At 38.4% G+C, this 25,186-nt stretch overlaps 1 protein-coding gene across 3 annotated transcripts in view; it reads right to left on the reverse strand.

Annotated features, from left to right (window-relative positions):
* hdac7a (histone deacetylase 7a) overlaps window positions 1-25,186 on the reverse strand; it is a 64,592-nt gene that overhangs the window by 26,663 nt on the left and 12,743 nt on the right. For 2 of the 3 annotated variants that reach the window (XM_079238793.1, XM_079238791.1), the window contains exons 2-3: window positions 19,821-19,885; window positions 8,173-8,231 (exon numbers count right to left, since the gene is read on the reverse strand). The gene's annotated coding sequence lies outside the window, so the exon portion shown is untranslated. Of the gene's footprint in view, window positions 1-8,172; window positions 8,232-19,820; window positions 19,886-20,820; window positions 20,947-25,186 lie in introns of those variants that run through there. The other variant, XM_079238792.1, reaches the window with a different exon arrangement.

Genomic DNA, 25,186 nt, shown 5'->3' on the forward strand with positions numbered 1-25,186 from the left:
ATATTATATATATATATATATTATATATATATATATATATATATATATATAATATATATATATATTCCTCATCATCAAAAAATTCATTCAACACAAAAGGTAACAACAATGGTAGTTACACCACAACAAAAAATTGGAACGTCTCAATATCACATCATGTGCCCTTGAGCATCAATTACAGCTTGACAACGACGTCTCATGAAGGGCAGCCCTCAGGTCATTGAGGTTCTGGGGTGCAGGGTTTTGAGCCTCTACACGACGGCTCAGCTGATCCCACAGGTTTTCAATGGGATTCAGGTCTGGAGAGAGTGCAGGCCATTCCATTTGAGGTACACCAGTCTCCAACAGCCGTTCCCTGATGATGCGGCCTCGATGAGCAGGAGCATTGTCATCCATGAAGATGAAATTGGGCCTATGCTGTTCATGTAGGGGCACAATCACTGGATTAATGATGTTATTCAGGTAGTATGGGCTTGTCACTGTACCATTCACAAAGTGTAGGGCAGTTCTGTACCAAGTGGACACCCCTGCCCACACTGTAACACTGCCACCACCAAACGCTCGCCTGGTGACAACAGTGGCTGATGCATAGCGCTCTCCCTGACGTCTCCAACATCGTTGCCGGCCATCATTTCTGCTCAGCGTGAATCGACTTTCATCAGAGAACAGCACTGAGGCCCACTGGTTCCTCGTCCAGCGTAAATGCTCCCTGGCCCATGCAAGACGATGATGCCTGTGCCTGGTGGTGTGGTCAGGTACCCGTGCAGGTCGTCTAGCACGCAGACCACGCTGATGGAAACGGTTTCGAATGGTCTGACGTGACACTTGGGTGCCTCTCACCTCTCTTAAACATGCCTGGAGCTGAGTGGCATTCATCATTCGGTTTCTCAGGGCAGTGTTCACAATGTAGCGGTCATCAGCACGGGATGTGGCCAAAGGACGTCCACTTCTAGGCCTTTCTGTGACTCTTCCAGTCTCTCCATATCTCTGTTGCAACCTGCTGATGACACTCTGTGACACTCCAAGCTCAGTGGCCACTTCTGTCTGAGAACGTCCTGTTTGAAGCATCGCAATGGCAAGGGACTGTTGTTCCATTGTTAGGTGTCGTCTTGGTCTCATGATGTCAAAATGTGAACAGCATGATGAGGACAACTGTTTAAACACCAGCTCTAATTGAACCAGGACATTTATTGGTCAATTCAAGGATCACACACCTGCCGTGATTTTTGCCGTTAAGCTCCTTGTTAGAGAACAGCAACTTGTGCAAAATTTATTGAAACATTTAACAGTTGGACATGTGCATTTAAAAGCTTAGAGAAGATCACATTAAGTTCACCTGTACAGGTTTGAATGCATTTTAGGCTTGTTGTGAAATTTCACCCAAAAGCTGAATATCCCTAACTTTTTGTGAATAGTGTCTTTTAAAACACGCTGGCTTCGGGGTGTATATGTAAATTCTAATTTAATAGGATAGGAAATTTTTTTTAAAAAAAGCATTTCGGATCCATAACTCCTCTGCAAGAAACACACCTGTACTTGAACAACAAAAAACCGCAGTGGCCCCAAAACGGATATTATCTGAGACATAAACATTGGTTTTCATTTGTGCAAGTGCACAACTGGGTGTGACCATGAGAAACGGACAGGATTATGAGTGTGTGGCTCTGCTTGTGTGTGTCTGGATGACAGCAACAGAGGAAGGCTGATGTATAATGCAGTGTGGGTCCAGTTTCCAAAGTCCTCACTGAGTTTCCATAAACATTCAGTACTGCTGTCTGTTATAGGTCAGCAGGCACACTCACATACACACACATAATACATGTGCATCGTGTTGCTGATGTTAAAACAAGTGTAATAGCAACGAGCGAAAAGGTAACAGACAGTCGAGATTTCCTGTATCTTCTCTCTTTTCTGTTAAAAAAAAAGTTTCTCATCATCAGTTTGCCACACTTCCAAACATTATTGCCGTTTGTCAGTACACACAAACACACATCAGTTAGTTTGACAGCACTAAAAATCCCCAGAAAGCACATGTATGCACGTGTACACGCGTAGATTAACTGACAAAGCATGTATCCATCGTTGTCATGTAAATATCTGACTGTGAAAACCCCAGTAGCACTTCTGCCTCAGCCAGCTCACAGCAGGATCTATAATTAGGTAGAGAGCTTCACTCCCCTCCAGTCATCTTTTACTGCTGGCCACATCCTCTTTTTCTTTAACTCCTCCTTCTTGTCCTCCCTCCTTGATTCTTTTCTCTAATATTTTGTCACTTTTTGTAAATTCTACCAAACTGTTGATTTCATGATGCTGGTCACTCAGCAGCTGCACCTTTCCTGAGGCTCTGCGGACATGTCACAGGACTACAGATAGAACTTTTTTGTTTTTCTGCACAAGCATTCAGCTCTTTCCAATATGCTGCCTGGGATTCACTTAGAACAGGAATCGCATTCCCAGTTAAGACTCAAACTAAAATAATAAATAGTAATAAATGAGACAAGATAAACCCTCAGATATCGCAATGGAGGTTGCATTTCTCAAAAAATAGTTCTTATGCACAAAAACATCACAGTCAGTCACACAATTAGCCCCTTCCACTGTAAGATCTTTAAGGTCCATCCCATTAGCAACAGGGATGGTAACTACGGTAACGGGGGCGGTCCAATCAGCAGGAAGTTGAGTCTATAAAAGCACAACAATGAGAGAACCAGGGTGGCTTCCTGTTTAAGAGCTCAGTTTAGACTCCCATTTCCTCCAGTCTCCTCTCCTTGGTGTTGCTGTGACTCTACTGTCACAGTGCAATAGAGCCCCACAGTTGAAGCAGTGAGGCTTTTTTTTAATGTCACAAAACATGCTCATGCAAACATTTCCAAATCACTGCTCCTACACTATGGGCATTATTGAAAAGCTCTGACATCATCACTGACTCTGATTAATGACTAATAGTAGCCTGAAGGCAATGCACTAATGCAATGAAAACACACTTGCTTACAAGCACACCCATTACACAGTCATGGAAAACTACTAAGTAAGCAACTGACAACCCAGTTAGGATGTCTTTCACTTATTCTGATTGCATAAGGGACAAAATGGGCTCAGACAACCGGTTGTTCAATTTAATAGTTGTTATTCCGAACATACAAATACACTGACAATCTGGGGAAATCTTCTCAATTGACTCCAAGGAATCATTGTACATTAAAGCTAACATTAAAACTATCATTACACAAGCATATGAACAGGAAATCAGACACAATTAGCATGAATAATTGTTTGTCACTACAAAAGAAACTCATTATTTTCATATTATTGTTACTGTTGAATTTAGTTATGTGTTGTATAAAAGACTATTTTTGCAGAGCTCACCGGTGATTAAACTGACTCACCATATAAATAACTTAATAGGGGAAAGGGAACTACAGATATGTTACTTCTGTGCAGCAGTTTTTATAGTTATGTGCCAAATAGTCATAGTAATAAGTTAAAGTGGAACTATTATGTGCATTTCAGGCTAATTTATTTTTATTGCTGATACCAGAAGGGCTGGGATTGATCGAGTTATTGTTACAAATCGCTTTATTTACTTCAGACCGACCCTCTCCGTAGGCTGTCAGATCACCCTGTGGGCAAAATGAGTGGATTGAGACTCTTCCGCATTGTATGTTATTGTATATAACATAATATATATATATATATATATATATATATATATATATATATATATTTATATATATATATATACACACACACCTCTATGCACACACGTACATACGTACAAACATATACGCACTCGCCAGTATTAACACATATACATACACATACAAGCCAACTTTAGATCATAGTAACTAAACTATGAATCTAAAAAGTTAAATATAAATGAGAAACAAACAGAAATGAGAAAACCAGCTGCTGTTAGTGAATAACCCTGCGTGACGACTCGGTGACTGTGTCACATGCAGAACATGCAGAGTGGAACGTGTTCCGGAAAAGGTGATCATGCCAGCGTGACCCCTCCCACACAAAGGCGAGAGGCACGCCAGGAGTACCCCCGAGACCAGGGCCATCGGCAGCCACCGCCAGGCACAGACCCCAACCACCCCACACCAGAGCCAGCCATGCACCGACCCAGGAGGCGGCAGAGGGGGGTCCCAGCCAGAGTCCCCCGCTGTCAGGGGGAACAGGCCCCAGCAGGCCCGGACCAGCAAGGACCGGCCCCGCCGGGCACCGGCCACCCAGGGCATACAGAGCGCAGGCCCCACGGACCCAAGAGCCCGGAAGCAACCCCCCACCCCCGCAGGCAGAGGGCCCAGCCCACGCCAACGGAGGACCAGGATCACCAGACCGCCACCGAGCGGTAGCCAGGCCGCACCCCAGTGCACCAGCAGCCCGCCCCTGCAGCGTTCACATGACTGATGAGGATTCAACACTGTAACACTGTAGAAAGCTCAGAAAACTTGAAATACCATAATAGCACCCCTTTAAATAAACAAATGCCAGGAAAAGTTTACGTTTCAGCCCTTAAACGGCGCTAGCATTAGACAGCGATGGTTGATGAACATTGTAATTAGCATCAAATAGTGACATTATATATGTTATTTCACGCAGAACCTTTTCTTCCAACATAGCTGTACTGTAATCATCTTCTCAAGAAATGATTGTAACTATAACCCAATCTTCAACACACTGTTCCAGAATCAATATTAGGCAACTAAATAACTAAAATCCAACTGCAGATCAACAGCTAGCTGTTGCTACTGCTCGCTAGCATTAGCATGCTCCTTTGACTCCCAGTTCCAACTACTTTGGACAATATTTTGTAAAAAATTTGGGCACTGCTTTTACTGGAAACATAGAAATCTCATTTGAACTGGTCATTGCCATGAAACTTTATTTCTGGAAAGACTTTCTCTTCACAGTACACATCTTAAAGTTACTATCAGTACAGTCTGATTCACTGCTATTTATAACGGTCACTGGTTAGTGTAAGAGAAAAAGATTTATCAAATAAGGTTAAAGGTTTAGGAAGTAAATATATATTCACATAAAGGAAAAAAAAGACTTGCAGCATTGCTAAATCAGCCTTGTGCAACACAGGATCTCTATGAATAGTCTTGTACTGACAGTTAGGATCACATGTTCCTTACACTGGGAGCTCTCTGTCTCAGTGAATTTTCTGTTGTTGAGAAATGCTCATACTTTCAGTCATTCTTAATCCTCAAAGAATTCTTTTATTAAAGGTGTTAGTAATTTAAGAAATTATATTTTCACAAAGGAACATTTAATGGATAGGCTAACTGTAGCCAGCTAACACGTGAAGGAAGTATTACTGAAGCATCAGTAAGTTCAACTCTGAGGCTCAAAGTTTGTAAAGATATGCCACAATCTCTTTTCTCACTGACACACTCATACCATCTGCCTCTTCTCTCCTTCTTGCACTCATTCTTCCCATCTCCAATCTCAACCCATCCCTCCTTCATCCCAAGGAATCCACAGCTGTCACTCCCATTCAAACCTCTTGTCCTCCCATAGCAGCTGGCCAGACTGTGGTCCGTGCGTGTTCGGTGTGTGTTAGTGTGCTTGCATACATGTGGATCCGCTCGCCTACAACTACAACTGCCAAACTATTTCTATGTTAACAGCTTTGCTCTGTTGGTGCACGCTCAAGTGCTCAAGTCTAAATGGTGTGCGTGGCTGTCAACAAGTTTGAGAACTACTTCATGCTTTGTGTGTTTCTGCGTGTCTATGTACATATATTTGTATTACAAGGGCTGCTAGATCAGGACTACACATTAAGTGAAAACATTGTACAGTGTTAAGTGAGGACACCAGAGGCACCTAAATCATTCATGCGTCCCTGATTGCCTCTGGCACCAGATCTTCATGTGAGACTGCTTTAGAGGAAGGGCTGGTTTTATGTACTGATAATTTAAAAATATAACCCTGCTTCTTACATTCATTAATCATGCTTATTTTTAACTACACATTTTTATATGACTGTAATAAATTGTATGTAAAAATAAAGAAATATCAGACATTATGCTCATGATAAACTTTGTAAGGACACTTTACATGTACTTTATATAAGTTGTGTTCCATTCTGCAAAGTATAAGAGTAGTACTTCCTATTGCTTTCTCTATGTTAACTGAGGAAAACTTTCCTTTACGAAAATCTCTTTACCTAAAAATAAAGAGAAAAATAAAAATAAAAATCTCTTTATCTAAAACATCCTCGCAACATTTTCCTTACAGACTACACTCTTGCCATGCATCCCATCAGTAGCCCTGACATATTCATTACTGCCGCTGTGGTCCATTTTGCACTGAAAAATAAAGGGGCTAGTTCCACTGCTGAACTAGCCAAGCTAACACCAGCTAACCTTTCTAATAGACAAATTTTCATACCATTTTACTAAATAATCAAGGATAACATTTCATACTTTTAAAACTTAACACTTTTTAAGGTAACTTCAGTTATGAATAGGAAGACGAGCTAAACAATATTTAAACAATTTAACAAGTTCCCTCTTTTTCTTTTTCATATTAAACTCAAGTTAGACACAGTGGCTGATGGGTAATCGTGTTATTCTGCTGCCTGTGAAGGGTTGAGCTACCGTTCTTTTCTTTAGAGTTCAAAACTGGTCCTTGTGGTCCGGAATCTTCTTCAACATAGTTAATCTCGTGCATTAGAGAATGAGAAAGTGTGTTGCATTGTGCTGCATGCTTGAACTGGAGTGCTGTACATTAAGGAATGCTGTTACTTGATCTCCAATTACAACCACTGTTCCCTGGTAAGATCTTGTTTCATTGGACTGAAAAGAATAAAATCTAGAATAGATGTGAAGATATTAGGAAAATAAACCTGGCAGATTTCTTCCTACAATTGGAACATAGAAACACTATTACAAAGTCTGACTTTTTAATCTTTGGTGACAAAACAAAACTTCAGAGCAACCATGGATACAATATTGTGTCTAAACTAACAAACACGACGCTAACTATTCTTTATTAAAGCTTAAGGCATAGAATATCAGTCATACTGGCCTATGGTCTGTATCTGTATTGGTCTAAGAAACAAAAAGAAAATCCATAATTGGTGAAACTCTATAACGTATAAAATAATTTAAAAAGCATTTGTTATTACTTAAAATGTTATTTTATAACCGAAATGTTGATTTTTAACCAACACAAAACAAAACTTTCACATTCTAAAAAGGTAAAAAAAACAAAACAAATATCATTCCAAAATTGGTCGCAAATGTTTACAACAATGCACATGATCTAAATAGAAATACAAATCAAAGTGCTTTGAAATAAAAGCAAGGACAAACATGGTAACATGACCATTTATATTAACTTTGGCATGTCCAGTAAGTATCATTTTTACTATCTGCACCATGGTAATTAAACCACAATACCATCTGGAAACTACAGACCACCTTGCAATGTGATTATGCCAATCTAAACACAAGTAATTCTCAAGAATATAAACAGGGAAATAACATTTTTAAAAACCTTGCACAGGGTTCAATAGTGAACTACAAAGTGATAAAGTAGGGCCGTGAGCCTCGAAGCCCTCTGACGTTTGGAGTTGTCCCTCGGTAACCAACACACAACGCCACCTGCTATTTTGATCTCAGCTACACACATGTAGTTTTGTGACTGTATCTTAACAAAGTTGCAATCAAGCTAACAAAATCTGGCCACAAACATGAATAAGTACTTGACAGAGTACTCCACAGCAACCACCTTTGTGGTAGTTCCCAGTATTGGGAACTACCACAAAGCACATTATAGCACAAAGCACATTATATTGTGATGACACACACAAACACACACACACACACACACACACACACACACACACAGAACAGACAGTCGAGTGATTCACAAGGTGAGAACAATAAAAGCTTTGTTGTCATTGCAGGAAATTAGTAATAAACCCAAAGTTGGCTGAGAACAGCATTGAAAGTTATCGTTCATGTAGCCAAAGAACACATTTTGATTTGGTTACATAAAGTCAAGAGGCAACCCATTCTGGGAAACAGAAAGTTAGATGAGTGAGAAAATCTAAATTAATAGCAACAATGCTTCAACCAATGTATCCTTCATCACTTTGTTAGTCTACAACAAAAGGTGGCTGCTTTTGTCTTTATAAGCTGCAACACATCTTACCTAGTTTGATGGATGTCAATTTAATAAATGACTCTGGAGAGGCAGTCTTCCTCTTGTATCTGAGGGGGGTACAAAAAAGTATATAAAACACTTTGTATATTTATGATTCAGATTCAAAAGCTTTATTTATCTCCAAGGGGCAATTCCGCTTGCATGCATGGGTCGCAGCAACAGGCAGGACATTATACATACACATACACGTAATTTACACTTATTTGTCATTGTCAATGTGCAGGACAAAAGATGGTGCAAGGATCTAACCATATAGTGTCACAGTTTCACCATCAGTGACAAGTGCAACAGCAGAAATGGATAGACAAAATAAATCAATTAAAAAATGTTTAAAGAAACATTGAGTCAAAAAGATAAAACCTCACACTAAACGCTGGGAGTGTGAATGCAAAGCAAACATAGACAGAAAAAGGAACAGAAAATCTTCCAATAGCAAGATAAAATAAATAAGGAAATAAAGCAATGCTATGATGTACTTTTACCGGTGAAAGGAGCACAGTTATTGTACGGTTTGGCATTTAGGGAAAACAAGCTTGCTTATTAAGTACACATTTGGAAACAAATGTACTTTTTCCTCTATTTTTAAAGAGAAACATAAATGTTGCGTGAGCGAGGAAAAGGAGGAGTCAAGTTACTGCATCCTGTTCTGCTGCAACCAAACAGGTGCTTTAGGATTCCACCTTGTCTGTATATCTATAATGCATCCATTTACATAACACACACACACACACACACACACACACACACACACACACACACACACACACACACACACACACTACCGTGCTACACACACACATCTCTGTCATCTTTTACTTGACTCAGTGTTGCAATTTGCCCGAAGCTGCAGGGGAAGATTTAAAACAATCCCATTCATTGTGCGAATGCCTCTGCGTGTTGGAAAGAAGCCAGGTGTGCTTACTTTTTTTTTTTTACACCTGACAGCTTGTCCTCCATCTGCTGCACATAGTATGCTCTCTGAACAAGAACTTACCAAAAGCTTTGGCATAAGTTTGAAACAATGGATGATAAAGTGCTGTGTTTTTACATCTTATCAACTGTCCCTTGAATAAAAAACCTCCGGCTTTTAAAGGTATGAAAACTCATGGAAATGTATCAAAAGTCTGATTGACAAATTGATCTAAAACAAGGGTCTCCAACTCTGTTCCCAGAAGGCCGCAATCCTGCAGGTTTTCCTTGTTTTCCTGGTTCAACACACCTGAATTAAATTGATTCAAATCAAATGAACAGTTTCTTGTCAACTTCTTTACAATGTCCCATTTATTTTAGTCAGGTGTGTTAGACCAGGAAAACAACGAAGACCTGACAGATTCCAGCCCCCTGAGGACTGGAGTCTGAGAGCTCTGATCTAAAAACATCTAAGCAGGATTTACAACAGCAGTCAACTCAGAAATGTGGAAACTTTTTAAAATTTCACATTTGAGCAAATTAAATGAGCATATGATTATACTTTTTTAATGAAATTTAACCAACAACCAGAAGAGTCACAAGAAAAAAAATATTAACAAATTTAAAAAAAAAAAAAAAAAAAAAGAATAAATATGTTATAAAACAAGTAAAATGTAAAAAAATATGAAGACAAACAGATGGAAAAAAACAGCAATGTCAAAACATAGAAAATGAAGAAATAATGATTATTTAGTGCTATCATCTATGAAGAGTTTATTTTTTAAAAACTATTTACTTCTTGTATAATTTACCCACTTTCAGAGTAGTTTTAATCCTTTCCCCACTCATCTTTTCTTATTTTTCCAAATTTGAATACTGTATCTTTTACCAAAACAGTCATTGCCATTTCTTCAGATGGTTACTCTAAGCCAATCAGCTTTCAGCCTCAGTGAATTTTTTTTTTTTTTAATTGTCATCCCTGACCAGTACATCTTGGATATTCTCCTAATTAATTGTTGGACATTGTCACAAGCCAATAAGTGGTTGCCTACTGTTGTTATTGTGTCCTTTGAACATTATGGTTACAGTCTGTTCCTACACACTCATTCTAATGCATTTAATTACAATTAAAAATCCATTTAAGAGCGAGAGAAGAACAAAGAGAGAGAGAAATAACAAAAATTTTAATTGCCAATTTGAGAAAGAATGTTCATGTTTTCTTTTGTTCTGTTTCTACCATATACTCGTATATAATCAGAATTTTAGCCTTGATGACAGGTGTCAGAAAAACACCCATTAGACTAGCAATTTTTTTCCCCGATCATTGTTCAATGTGTAAAAGAACATATATTTTAGACCCTGAATGAAAAGCTGTTGCAAAATAATAAATAAACAATAGATTTCTCAACCAAAAAAGCTCAATTACAAAGTCTTTCATACATGTTCTTATGAATTAAGTTTCTGGAAGAGTTTTTAACTGAGCAGAGCAGAAAAGAAAGTTAAAGTAAAGACAGCTTAATTGAATAAAAAACAATCAGGTTGTGAGATATCAACCCTAAATGTCTGAATGTCTGGTGGAAATATCTCGATGTTGTAAAAAAGATGAGAATGACAGAGACCCTCGTTGCTAAAAGCAGCAGAGCTGCTCCTGAAAATCCCATTCCATATTCATGCATTCGAAGACTCCACTCTGGTCTCACAGAAACACATCAGATCCTCACATCTTTGGGACAATTCATTATGCGGTTGAACATGAGTGCACATGAACCACAGAAATTATATTCCTCCAGGGTGACAAGTCGCTTTAGATGCAGAGACAACAACATTGCCTCATCTTTAAAAAAGGTTGGAAAATATCCAGCTCTGTTGTCTGCTATCATAATCCACAGTCCCCCGTGTAAAGTTTGCTTTCCTTTAATCTGGTTGATCTAAACATACACAAAAGGTGATGGTAAAAAGTTTAATTGTCCCTTTAGGTTTGAACATCAGTAATACAGAAGTGCACAAAAACGGTCAAAAAACTAAGATGTCAAATCAACTTAAATCCTTCTGCACATCTGTGCGAGTATTTCTACATTCCATCACTCTATCTCACGCTTTTTGCTCACCTCAACATCAAACACATTCTCCACATTTCCCAAAGCAGATATAGCCACTCAACAGCGGCTCACTCCAAGCCATCTCCCACTTTATCTTTTTCTTCAAACATACACATCACTAAAAGCCACGCGGATCCCGCTCAGCCTCATCAATCCCAGCTAAGATACACACATCTAAACCCACAGGCGGATCGGACAAACAAATGATGATCCCGCCACACGTCGCTTGCTTCTGACTTTTTACACAAATGTTCTGCAATATAAAGAGAAATTAACTCAACTAAATGATCTCGCAGGTTATCTGTGGTAAAAACAGTGAGTCATAGCAATGGTGACTGACGCACAGATAACCTGTGGCAGAGAGAGAGCCTGTGGTAGAAAGATTGGTAGCTACAAAAACCTACTATCTGGTGCAACAAAGACTTTTCTGCTGATAGGAGTGTCAGGAGATATCTGTTTCTCTTCACCAAGCTTTGGGCTACTCTGCAGACAATATACACTTTGAGTTTACTGACGAAAATAGGACACAAAAAGGTCTTCCTAATCCACTTTCACTTCAAAGCTTTTGGTTATTTAATTGCATTACAGCAAACAAGCAAATTGACTTAGTCTGATACAATATATAAAACTAAGCATCTTCTCATTTAGTCGACAGACTTTCTTGCACAGTGCGACAGTTGGAAACCATTATCTTACATTTGAAAATGAGATCTGCATTTTTTTTTTTTTTTAACTTATTTTATAACAGATTTAAAAATGCAACACTGATTGCATGAACTTATCACATGGGAGATATGTTGGTGTGAAGACAGTATGCTGCAGGGGCTGACAGCCAGAGCAGCTCACAGACAAACAGCTTTGGTTCCTGTTGCAATTGCAAAACATTTCTAAACTGAAGCATGTGTGAGAAATGGAATTCACAGACAGCCAACAAACTCACCAAACGTTGTTCGTCTAAACAACAGTATAACAATAAACTTGATGAAAAGGGCTGTACAGCCACAATTTTAACTTTTACTTTCTTTGATAATCTTATTCCTTCATTTTAAATCTACTTGGTAAAATTTAACATGTTCCAGGAAAAAAAGCTTCATGAATATGCACCGTCACACTCGACAGTCTGCACGGACAACAAAGGAAGAAGACATTAGCATTCCTGCACATGCTCTGCATTCTGGTCAGAGATGAAACACACACACACACACACGGACTATCCATACAAACATCCTGTGGATAAGACCCATACCAATATGTTACATCCACATTAAAACAGGAAAGCTTTGTGGTTTATTCAACTGTCATCCTTTTAAGAAAAATGATACTCTGGTTTTAGGGAATAGTTGGAGTTTTTTTTATTATTATGACTATTTTATTAAATGTATAAAAATGTGTTTAGGACCATAGTTCAGACAAACCAAGTACTTTCAGCCTGTCTGCTCATACTTTGCAATAACTTTCCCTTTTAATAAAAAAAAAAAGGAAAAAAAACATAAAACAGTCCCAGACTGCAAACTGACACCGTAGCACCTCAGGTGTTCTCCTTAAGTGTGACACTTAAAGCTTAATCTCTCCTTAGATGAAGTATTTGCATCTGTGTGTCACACAGAATCTCCATAAAAAGAAAACTACCAAAGCATTTGCTGCAGTTTTAGACTTTCTACTGTGATTAAATTCTGCAGTTTTTGTGTGGACGCTTTATTTTCCTGCACTTTTGCAAGACAAAAAGACAAGATTGTTTCACTATTGTGGTTATAAAATCGTTAGAATTAAAAAGAATGTTTGCTCCTTATTAAAATGACAAAAATGTATGTTACAAGTGTGTTATTTCTAACGTACAATCGCCACATACATTGTTGGGAAGTTATTTGTGGCACTATCCTCCTCCTCTTCCTCTTCAGACAGAACTTTGTGGAAAGGACAGGGGGACTGAGGTTCGCTAAATGATGCAGCACGTACTGACATATATAAACCGAGCAGGACAGATATAATTTACTGTGAGGTAGCTAAAGTAGATAAGCCTGTAGATGGTCAGAAAAATGAACTGATTACAATTGCACATTGTAAAATATAGCCAGTAAATTGTAATATTTAGAACAATCTTCTCTTTATGTGTTCATATATTTTATTTACCCCATAAACTGTCATATATCACCTTATAGTTTTCTTTTCTTCTGCTAATTTCATAATGAATGAACAACAGTTTGAACAGTAACTCTTGTGGTATAAAATCAAAGCAAAGATAACTTATATAAAGTAATAGCAAACTGAGTAGATGACAGTAATTGCTGCTTGACATTAGGTATTCCTCAAACCCCTCATTTTAATTCTGCAAATGGTAAGATGTCATCTGCTTTATCAGGTCATGTTTTTCAATAGCAGTGCATGGAAAATGAGGTGCATATGATATTTGCAATACATGAGCCAAACAGAGAAAATAGGCTGCGCACAGAGCAGATGCTGTATGCTTAGACACCATTGCACATGAAAAATTATGCTTTTACTAAGAATATTCCATCAACAATGTTATCATTGGCACAGCTAATTGTACTTACTCTGCAGCTTCCTTCAAGTTGACTGCAATTTTTCCATTTATCCTCTGTGCTGCATGTGTGCATATCTGAAAACTCCTTAAGTCTCTGTAAGTAGCTTTCTATACCCAACAAATACACAAACCCAAGTCAAACAGGCCCAACATGGACTTGCATTAAATAAACACGTATTGTGCCATTCTCCTCCCCCCACTACACAGAGTTGCTGAAATGAGCCCGAAGCTGAAAACGTCACTTGAGACAATTCATCGCGCACGCACTCGGAGTCACATGTAAAGTCGGGTGTCTAGCCAGATGAGAGGAGATCCTATTACAGCCGAGCCCACAACAAGCCATTTGATCCGAGGTCAGTGTCAGTCACCTCCCTGATCTGGAGGGAATGCAAGCTGAATCATTACTCTTTGCCGTGCTTTAAGTTGGCCAAAATCAAATATAATGCTTTGGAAAACATGTGATAAAAGCCTTAATGATGTATAGTCATCAGTGGTCTTTACAGTATCAGGTATCAGGCTCCTTTATCTGTACACAAGACAAAGAGGGTTCCTGGTACAGTGCTAAATAAATATTTGATCAGGATTTCAATGTTACTGATGGCTGTTCTTTTCTTTTCTTTTCCTTAAGGAGCTTCATTAAGCCTCATCTAATAAGGCTATAAAGAGGTAAAGAAACCTTAGAGCTGATCTAAATATTGAGCATCAATTGTTCCAGTACTCATTTCACAGGCCTGGTAGCCTTGAGCCTGGGCTCTAATCCTAAATAAAAGCCAATTAGATTGAACAAAAGCAAATGGTAAAATGTAAATCACTAAAAGCTAAAGAATGCCTTTCTACATCCAAGGCTTCTGGTTTGGAGCAGTGGGTGGAACTGAGGTGAAAATTGAAGGTTTTTCCCCACCAAATGCCACAAGTATTAATCCTTAGAAAAATAATTCCACCGACTTCAGTAAATTTCAGCAGGATTAAGCGTGTCTACGTGTTTGTGCTTGTGTGCTTAAAGGAGAGCGAGACAAAGAGCGAAGAAGACATCCTGAAGGGGGGATACAGACTGTGGCGAGAGGCCAATAACAAACCAGTTGCCCAGCTGACCACAGCAAGAAGCCTTCAGCTCAAAGGTTAATACAACATAAATTGATTTGACACACTAATAAAATATTACAGACGATGTTACCTCAGGCCACACCACACACACTTAGAGCCTCTCTACCCCATTTACAACTGTGATACTGTGAATATGCACAGCCTGTCATTGAGAGACAAATACACACACAATTAAAAAAAACAAAAAGTAGACGAGTGCAGACACACACGTATGCACACACAGGGCCCTGTGGGGCCCCTTTGAGAGTATTATATAACGTTACCCCTGACATATCAAGTGATTTCATGCACCTAGAGGCAGGACAATTGAGCCATTTGTTCAACAGGGCAAAAATAGCTGCCTCCTTCAATGCCGTCTTCTATTACTACCATTACTACCAGAACTGAGGCAAAGCTTGCCTGCACTCTGTAGTCTGACTTTTAATGGGTCCCATAGTTATGTTTCACCTTAATATATCTGCAGAAGTTAATGCGGCTGTTAATCGGAACAAATAAGTCTATCAGTTTTGGGAGAAGCAGCTGGGATTTAATAACTTTATCCTGTTTGAGAACAAACACACCCCACACACTGGACATTCATGAGGAAGTACAATTAACTGCTGAGCACAAGAAATACGATTCTCACGTGTTTAGTGATATATTAGCTTTGTACACAATGAACACTAAGCCTGTTGATTTAATGTTAAAGTGTGGCCAGGTTACTTCGACATGTTAAATAAAGATTGAGAGATAAACACCCATGACAACAAGACTGATTCTGTGTTGTTGTTTTTTTTTTTTCCTTTAAGCTTTCCAAGTTTTTCCTTCATCGCTTATTGACACCAAACCGAGCAGGATTTGGGAACAACTTTTTGTACGAACAATTACATGGAATGAATGATTATTTTTGTAATACTAGTAGTTACTTAAACGACAGTCTGTCCGCTAATGTAATGTCTACAAATTGCTATCCCTCCACCAGTTCAACAATTCAGCAGGAACAACCACTATCAGCTGACCCAAGTATTTACAAACCACAACTATGAACATGATCTCTACTTCAGCTGTTACCATCATCCCCATTGTTATCTGTTCCCAAAGTTTTCCCCTCTCTGTTTCTGGAGCTGTTGAGGACATAAGGAAGGAAATAAGATATTTAAAGAGGACAATTATTAAACCAAAACAAGGAAAAATGTGTAAAGGAAATCAAAATTATTCTTGATGGGGTTTTCCCAGTTACCACCAGTGTGTTACAAAGTGTTTGTGAACATGCAAGGTGTACCAAGTCACAAAACCTCAAAGGAGACCTGTTCTCTCACACACAGCTGCCTGAAATGTCTCATTCATAGTCCAGTCTTGGGTTTGGCTAATGGCAATCGCAAACATCCTTTGGAGATGACAAACATATATCACCATTAACCCAGGTAGAAACATTGTTATATAATCCCTGTAGCTAGCTGCCAGGAAGTACTGGAGAAATGGCTTTAATGCTAAGCATTTGTAACAATGCTAATTAGCCACGTCCTCAGCCTTAGCATGGTGGTGTATGCTAACGAGGCTAATTTAGTTCATACTTTAGTTCAGGTCAAGTAAATTTGTTGATTTAAAGCTACAGGCGAATAATATATGTTTGTTGGTTTTCCACTATCATCTTGGTGTGTCATAAACTCAGGTGAGGAATTAAGCGACAGCTTTGACAGAAAAGGATTACTCTATCTCTGTAGCTACCTGCAGGAAAGATAATATTAAGTTAAACTTATTATGATACATGAAATATAATTTAACAACAGCAGGTGAGTTACATAATCTGTGCATGTGTTATGATGCCAACTAGCTTACGAGCTCTGTGCTAGTGCGGTGTAAGCTAACTGAGTAGACATGAGGTGCTGATTCAGAGGAGTTTAATGCATAATTGCATCTAGGTAAAGCAACCTCTAACTATTTACATGACGTGTAAATATATATTTTTTAAACCCTATCAAACTCCTATAAAAAATCTATTGGTTCATTCATGTTAATTTAACTTGCCCATGATTTTAATCCTTGAAATTAAATGTTGGATCATTTATAACTTAAAGGGGTGCTATTATGGTATTTCAAGTTTTCTGAGCTTTCTACAGTGTTACAGTGTTGAATCCTCATCAGACATGTGAACGGCACTGTTTTTTATCACCTAAACGCATGTTTGAGTTTGAGTTTGAGTTCCAGCACTCTCTCCGTTCGGTTTCCATGGCGACGAAAAACGCGTTGTTTTAGAGAGTTTTTTCTACTTGGAAATCCTTGTGACGTCCCGGGGGATAAGATTGGTTACCTTCTACTGGTTAACAAGGGCATGTACAAATACATCAGGTTGGTGGAAAACATCGGATAAAGTTATTTCCAACGATGGCTGGTGTGTTTACCAAAGAGAGACATCCTGCTGCATTTGTTGCTGTGGGTTGCTGTTTTCCACTTCGTTTTCAGGGTCTGATTCAGGTTCCAACATGTAGGGCTGTGCTATGTGTTGACATTCTATTTAGTTTTATTTTTTATTTTTTTTATTGAGTTCATATGAGCCTAATCCTTCTGTTTATGAGATGTTACACTGACGGCGGAAGCAGTTGCGGTGCGCGCTCCCGATGTAGTGCAGTGGCGGGAGGCGGGGCTTAATGCGGAAGAGTCTCAATCCACTCGTTTTGCCCACAGGCTGATCTGACAGCCTACGGAGAGGGTCGGTCTGAAGTAAATAAAGCGATTTGTGACAATAACTCGATCAATCCCAGCCCTTCTGGTCTCAGAAATAACAATAAATTAGCCTGAAATGCACAAAATAGTTCCACTTTAATAAAGGCACTTTTAGTACTATTTTCTGTTAAGAAAAGGACAATCTTTACACTGTAAATACAAAAAGCCTGATTTTGTTCATTCACACAGGTGGAAACGACAGTAACAACTGCTGGACCTGTTGAATAAAAGTAGATGCAATTCCAATAAAAAAAAATTTAAAAAAAGAAGAAGAAGCCAATAAACTAATCATTATAAAACAAATCCCATTAAGCCACCTCATAGAGCAATAAACACACTAAATATGCAAATAAAACATTCTTTGTGAATGTCCAGCTCCATTTTACAGACGCTCATATTTTCTATCTATTGTGGGGATGATGCCTTGTTTTGTCCTTTTATGGGACCCAACAGTGAACAGAATTCCCCATTTGGAGATAAATAATGTTATTCGAATCTGACTGAATAAAGATATTAATTTCCATGAAGGTCTTCCAGTTACATGTTCTCTCCAGGTAACTGCAACAGGAGATACTAGGGATAAATGTATCTTCAGAAAGACAGAACTATGACTTTTTTTCCCATTTTGGCCAAATTAGAGCTTGGGGTTAACACTGAGTAACTAAGATTTTACACTACGAAGGATGTAATCCCGATGACCTGTAAGTCTATTATTGCAATCTGTGTAGTTTAAAAGGCTGCTGGAGCTTTGGAACCTTTTAAAATGGTGGTTTCACATACTGAGCACATCTGGCACAGACTGCTGCCACCTCCGACAGCCAACCAGAGTCTAGCCACAGAAACGGCTGACGTAAGGGTACCCAACAGTGAAAATCATTTCATGTGGGGTTATGTGTGTATTTTTACATTTTTATGTGAGAAAGAGGCAGAACGGGGAAGAAGGGCAATTAGAAAGAAACACTAAAGCACTAAAGCCAATGTCAGTTGCCCCACATGGACAACACACATGTAACCGGACTCTGCAGCCACGGCCATGACCTCACCGGGTTTTTCCACAGACACACAAGGCACATAGTGGCTCCCTGGTTCACATACAGTCAGCACAGCCTGGCACAGCAAGAGCCGGCTTCCATTCACAGAGTCATGCATTGTAATCCTACACAGTGTGATCACACAGCCATGCTTCACAGTGGAGAAAACTAATCTAAAGTAACAGGCTGGACACAAAGAAACAGCCGGGTGACTTGTTTCTAATGGGTGGAGCAGCGGATCAAATTTTTGATCCTCTGATCTAAGGCTGAAAAAGAAACCATTTCTTTCTCATGTGAGTCAACACCAAGCTGAGTCGTTGCGATCTGTTTTGAATTCCTCACATAGAGATCAGGGGAAAGAATGGAGAAATATTTGCCATGGGACACGGAGCGGCCACAGTCTTGACGGAAATTTGATGGTTATCATCTTTGTGTTGTACACCCAGGTGTCTCTTAAGATAAGGGACAGCTCAGGTACACATCGGGTATAATATTTGTTGTGGTAAGTCTTTTTTTATTTGTCTAACCTGCTCATTTAGAAACTAAAACTAAAAGTTCATTCAGAATCTATTAGCTAAACTTTTTTTGGATTTGTTTCTTTCTCATCCATTCCTCATTTGTGTGAAGAGAAATAAGTGCTACAATTTCATCCTCAGCAGGTCACTAGACTGCAAAACAAATAAAGACTATTTAAAAATTATGGAAGTGAAATTTTTAATTGAGGGAAGTGAATCCATCAACTGTGATACATGCTTGCACGGATGTATGCACATAACATGTTAGGCTAATTAGTATTTCAAAAGGCATTAAATATCCATAGTGTTTATTCAGTTTCCACACAGAGTCTATACGTCTGCATGACCTGCGGCAAAACTGATTTCCATCCCACACATGAAAGTGCAAAGGGGCCGCATGTACAAAACATTTTTCCAACTAGGCCAACACCTGTTCTGTACTTTACTGCAGTTCTCACTGAATCACAGCTCATTTCATTCTGTGTGTCACTCTGGAAAAACTGCAGTCAGCCAAATTCGCTAACATGCGTGTATTCGCTGTTAAAGACAGAAAGAAAAGGCTGTAAAGAAGACAAGATATAGTCCTGTGGGATCAACTGCAGACTGGCAGCATTTTTCCACTTTACTCTTTCAGCGCTGATGGCTGTGGCCTACCTCCAGACGTTTAAGTCAAGTTAGAGTTAGAGTTGGAATTTAGTACTTTTTTTTTTTCATGAGAGGTTAAAAGTCCAACCTGTCAGCGTGTGAAGTATGGTGTCCTGTTTGCTTCTAAGGTGCTCCCAAAGGGGCCGATTCCATCTGCAGAGGCAAACAGAAAAACAAAAGAGGGTTTTTTTTTTTTTTGTTTTTTTTTTTTTTAATAAGCCATTAAACTGTAATGGTTGCTCTTGTTGTTGATTGTTTTGTTGCATAAATAAAGCAGTTGCAGAAAATCTTCTCCTCTTTTACTGGAAGGCAAAGTTTCAGATGATTCCATGCTACTTGTGCAGTAGCAGATTTGACCACATGAGGTGTGTGCAGCTGGCCAGAATGAACTGTTTGTGATGCAAGAAGCTCAAATCTAATAGATGACCCAGATCGTGGAGACCGCATACCAACTCTAAGAGCAGAAAAGTAGGCGAACAGAGCACCTGCATCTTTGTAAACACAGAATCAACTTTTTGTGTTGCTGCTGAATTATACTGTTGTTCAGTATCTGCAAAACAAAACAAAACAAAACAAAAAAAATACAAAAATAAAATAAAACACCCCTTTGGGGAAAAAAAAAAAACCCACAGTTAATCACATTCCAGGGACATGCATGGCATGAAATCAGCTGTTTTGCCTTAAACAGCCATTAAACTGTTCATGAAGACAACCAGCATGTCCCCTGAGATTCGTGGCTTTACCACTGGCCCCCAAGTTTCCTCGCAGTGTTACGTTTTTTAAAAAAAGAGGGGTCCCTTCAGGAGACCTGCACACGCTGATCACAATGAAACTGCTGCAACATTAGAGCCAAAAAAGTAGCGTAGAAACACCACAGACCTTTCTGTTAAAAAGGTTAAGAGTTGGCGCGCTTGCACGCCGAGACGTGCGCTAAAACAGAAGAAAAACTGCGGAAAACACCTGCGCAGGTTGAAGCCATTACTTAAAGCTAAACAAAGCTAAAAGGGGGGGGGAGTTAATAAATAAATGAAAGTAAAGAACATTTGTCGAACTTGAAGCTGGTCTGAGTCCTCACCATCGCTGCCTACCTTGTAAAGTCTCACAGAGGCAGAAACACTTTGAGATAATCCAGCTGAAACCGATGCGACTTCTATCAGGTATGAAGGGAGGAAAAAAAGCGTCTGTTTGCATCCGAGAGAGAGGAAACCTAACGGGAGGTGATGGAGAGATCCGCTGGTGTTGTCAGCAAACTCAGAACAGAAGAGGAGGAACTGTAAAGTGACTTAACGGAGGCAAGTTGCAGAAAAGAAAGTCCGGCCCCTCCAGCGCGGCTCCCTCCCCTCCGCGCTCCTGCTGACAGAAATAGCAGGCGAGGCGGGCCCCACCAAAAATAGCCTTGACTTCACACGGATCTTCAGGACTATTGTTTTCCTGACTCCGACTCGCTCCCCTCCTCGCAGAAAGCCTGTACAGAGCCTCTCAGTCCTTTACTTGCACAGAGAGAAGACTTTGTGACAAATGGGACAAATGGCCCCCAACACTGTGGCTCCATCTGCTGTCAAAAAGCTCCAAACCAGCGTCATTTCCAGGAGGGGGGGTCAAATATTTTAACTACTTGACTGATGTTTTTTGTTGATTTTTTTTTTTTTCATTCGTATGGATTAAAAATATGGATTTAAATTTATTTAAAAAAAAAACATGTTGTTTTTTTTCCCAGCATATTGCTTTTGGTACATTAAAAGTGACTCAGATGACCCCCCATTGATACAGAACCAATTGTAAAAATCCCAATCAATTTCATTGCTCCCCTAGTCATATGATCCCTAACTTTTTTCTTTTTATTATCATTATTTTTTTTAGTTGAGTTTACTTGTTCTGATTTTTATTTTTGACATTGATTTTAGATTGTTTTACTTGTGGGGAAATTTACAGCCTAGCAGCAGCAACAAAAGAACACACATAAAAAAGCAGTCAGAAAGGCGAGGCATAGAAAAAATAAGAGATAATGATAAATATAGAATAGAAAAATTGATAGATAAAATAAAGAATTAAAAAAATGAATCCAGATAAATGTTTTAACTGTAAGTAACTGTAAGGCAGGAGTAACTTGAGAATAAACATATCAGAGATATAAAACATTCCAAGTATGAATCTATTGCAAAACAGTGAAATGACTCTTAAGATAATTATAATGTTATTGTGAAGACTCCAGAAATAAGTTCATTCTTTGTTGTTTTTCTGCAGGTCTGCAGATGAGCAAGGACCATGCTTGTTATGTGAAAACTGTATAAATGAAGATGTCTGACATGCATCCACCTACTGGTAGAGCTACTAAAACCCTTGCAGCACTCTGGAAATTCTCTGTTTTGGTTGAATACACTGAAGTTGGTGGATGTAAAATAAAGTCTGCACACATCTACTTAAAAAAAACTAAAATGTTTTCATTTTGTTTAGTTTCCTGATGAGTTTTTTTTTTTTAAATTATTATTTCTTGTTACTTAACAGCTAAATTTGATTTCAGATTTATTGGTTTGAAATTGGATGTGATTGTCACGATTTATCATCACTATATTAATTTATGTCAGGCTTTTGAAATTTGGTCATAAAAATAAAAATAACTAAATGATCAATGCTTTTTATGTGACGTGCTGGTCTTTGGAGAGAAGCACTTTGGTCATTCCGTAGATTGTAATTTTATTTTGCAGTTTTTTGGGTTTTTTTTTTTTATTATTATAAGACAAACAGAGGACCTGCAGGCTTCCGTAGCGTAAAATCACAGTGAAAACCACCTTTAATAAAAACATGATTTTTCTGCAGAAGGGATAGAAGCTTAAAGACTGAAAGAGCGGCTGGGGTGTATTTTTAGGTCTCCAGCTAGAGTGAAAAAAAGCCAGTTGAGGAAATGAGGAAATGTTTGCAATAGTTTCTGTCAGGCTGGCAACATTGTGATATATTATGAAGCTGATTGCGCAAATAGCTCTACTTATACTACTGTTCCTTGAAATCACAGAACTGCTGCAACTGTGTGCTGGTATAATCTTTGGGATTAAAATCATGACTGATTTGCTTATGTGGTGTAGAGTTAAGGCATAATCTGTACAGAATCAAAGTTGACGCAAGCCTGTTATGAAACAAAACCCACCCACAGCTGTCCTAAGCTCCAAGTTCAGGCTGTATGCGTAGTTTGTTCTCATCGGGTTTTAGACGTTTTTAAAATAATTAAAAAGTAAAAGACTGGAGGTTTTTTCAGTCTGTGTGAACCAGACCACCTCTAATATGTCATTTTACATGTAATTTAGATTTGACTAGTTACTGCTTCTTGTTTGGTTTTTTGTGTCACATTTTATTTATCCTGCTGTATAAACAAAACTGTTTTAGTCAAATAGTTGCTACAGTCTTTCCCAAATAACACGGTCAAGCAAGTGGAATTACACTCATGACCCTTAAACTACCATCGTAGGAAAACTACCAAACAGTGCAGCATGACACACAAATGCTGCCTCCTGCAAAAGCACAAAGTACAGCTTGGATCAGTCTGGACCTAAACAAACTTTCTCTGATGAAAATGAAAACTTGTGTGCCTGTTTCTATAAAAATAGATTATTTCAAGTTTTTTTTTCTCTTTTTTTTTTTTTTTAAAATACACACATATATATGTATATTTCAGTAACTTTGAGTATAAAAGAAATCCTTTGGTATTAGGTATTAATGAGGGGCTAAATTTCACTTCTCAAATTGTGCACTGGAGTTAAATATGCACAAAAATGTGATTTATCCAAATATAAATATGCCATCAATAAAGCTAATGATCTAACCTTTACTGTTTGATTACTACTGCAACTGTATCATAAATACACATTATACATATTAATGCTGTCCAGGGGGAAAAGATTAAATGACAATCTTGATCCATAACACTTCATGAGGAAACTTTGAGGTAATATGGCTGCATGCATCTATAACGTATAAAACAATGCATGTGTTAACAGTGGTCGTCTTTGTATTCTGACATCATTTGTGATAATGTTGAATCATAAAGATAGTAAATGGAAATGGAAAAGATGGAAAATGTGAAATGATGTCCTGTTTTTCTCCTGCAATTATGCCAGACTGGTTAAAACATTTATGTTTAAAAAAATAAAAAACATTGGAATTCACTTTTATTCTTTATAGCAAACAAAGGCAGCACATTTCTTAAAGACCTGTATCTTCCCTTCCAGCACAGGGCTCCCCAGCCCGTATATGGGGAAGTGTAGCATCCTGTCAATGTAAATGTACTGAAACACACACAGTCAGCCACCACACATACGTTATTGTGGCAAATCACATGATGTAGGGTGATTGTCTCAAGTTTTCCAAGAATCAAGAGGGATTTTGCTGGGGTGGCCACTCACAGTAAGTTACATACATCCTGTAAGTTTCTCACAGCAGACATCAAAATGTGATGAGCCTAAAACAATAAAGATTTAACAGGAAATCAGTGTGAGGGCTGTGACATACGAGACTCTTTAAATCTATTCGGATTTCATATTTGGAAGTAATGCCAGTAAAACAAACTTGTATGTATCTTGTTGTTTTCCCAGAATGACCCTTTTGGATTGCCTTAACAATGATAATTATTATTATTATTATTATTATTATTATTATTATTATTATTATTATTATTATTATTATTATTATTAATAATAATAATTAATTATAAATAATAGTAATAATTATATATATATATATATATATATATATATATATATATATATATATATATATATATATATATATATATATACTGCAATTATTATATTATTATTATTATTATTATTATTATTATTATTATCATTATCATTACTATTATTATGCACATATCATTCCTTCTTTTTAAAAATGTACTAACAGTGACTATGCCACAGTTTTGTTTTGTTTTTTACTTTTTTGATTGAGAAACTGGCATTTATTCGGAGTTTCACTCTGCCTTCACAGTGTTTTTCCCCACTTTTAACCGTCCCTTACAGTTTCCACAATCGCAAACGTTTGTGTGCATTTTATCCTTTTTTCCGATCTCAGCATCAGCCAGGTCAACAACTGATGTTTCAGACCAATATTGAAACCAAGAAGCGTGCGTTTGTCTACCTCTGGTGCTGCATCGTCCGCTCGCTCACCCTCGGGCGCCTCTTTGAACAGGGGGGGAACCCAGCACCGTTCCCAGAAACCCTGTGTGGGTGTGCACAACTACACAACAGTATATGAGAGAGCTTTATGTGTGTGATGATAAAAAAAAAGCGTGTGGAAGTTTATGTGTGTGTGTGTGTGTGTGTGTGTGTGTATGTGCATCATTGTATACTTGCACAATATGTGTATGTGGTTAGTCCATCCAATTACACAACCTACCATGCAGTCTGAATCACATCCGGTTTCTAGCCGAAAATAACAAAACCACAGGGTGACAGAAAAGCAGCG

This window comes from Telmatherina bonti (assembly GCF_933228915.1).
Source record: "Telmatherina bonti genome assembly, chromosome: 4".
Classification (NCBI taxonomy): Eukaryota; Metazoa; Chordata; class Actinopteri; order Atheriniformes; family Telmatherinidae; genus Telmatherina; species Telmatherina bonti.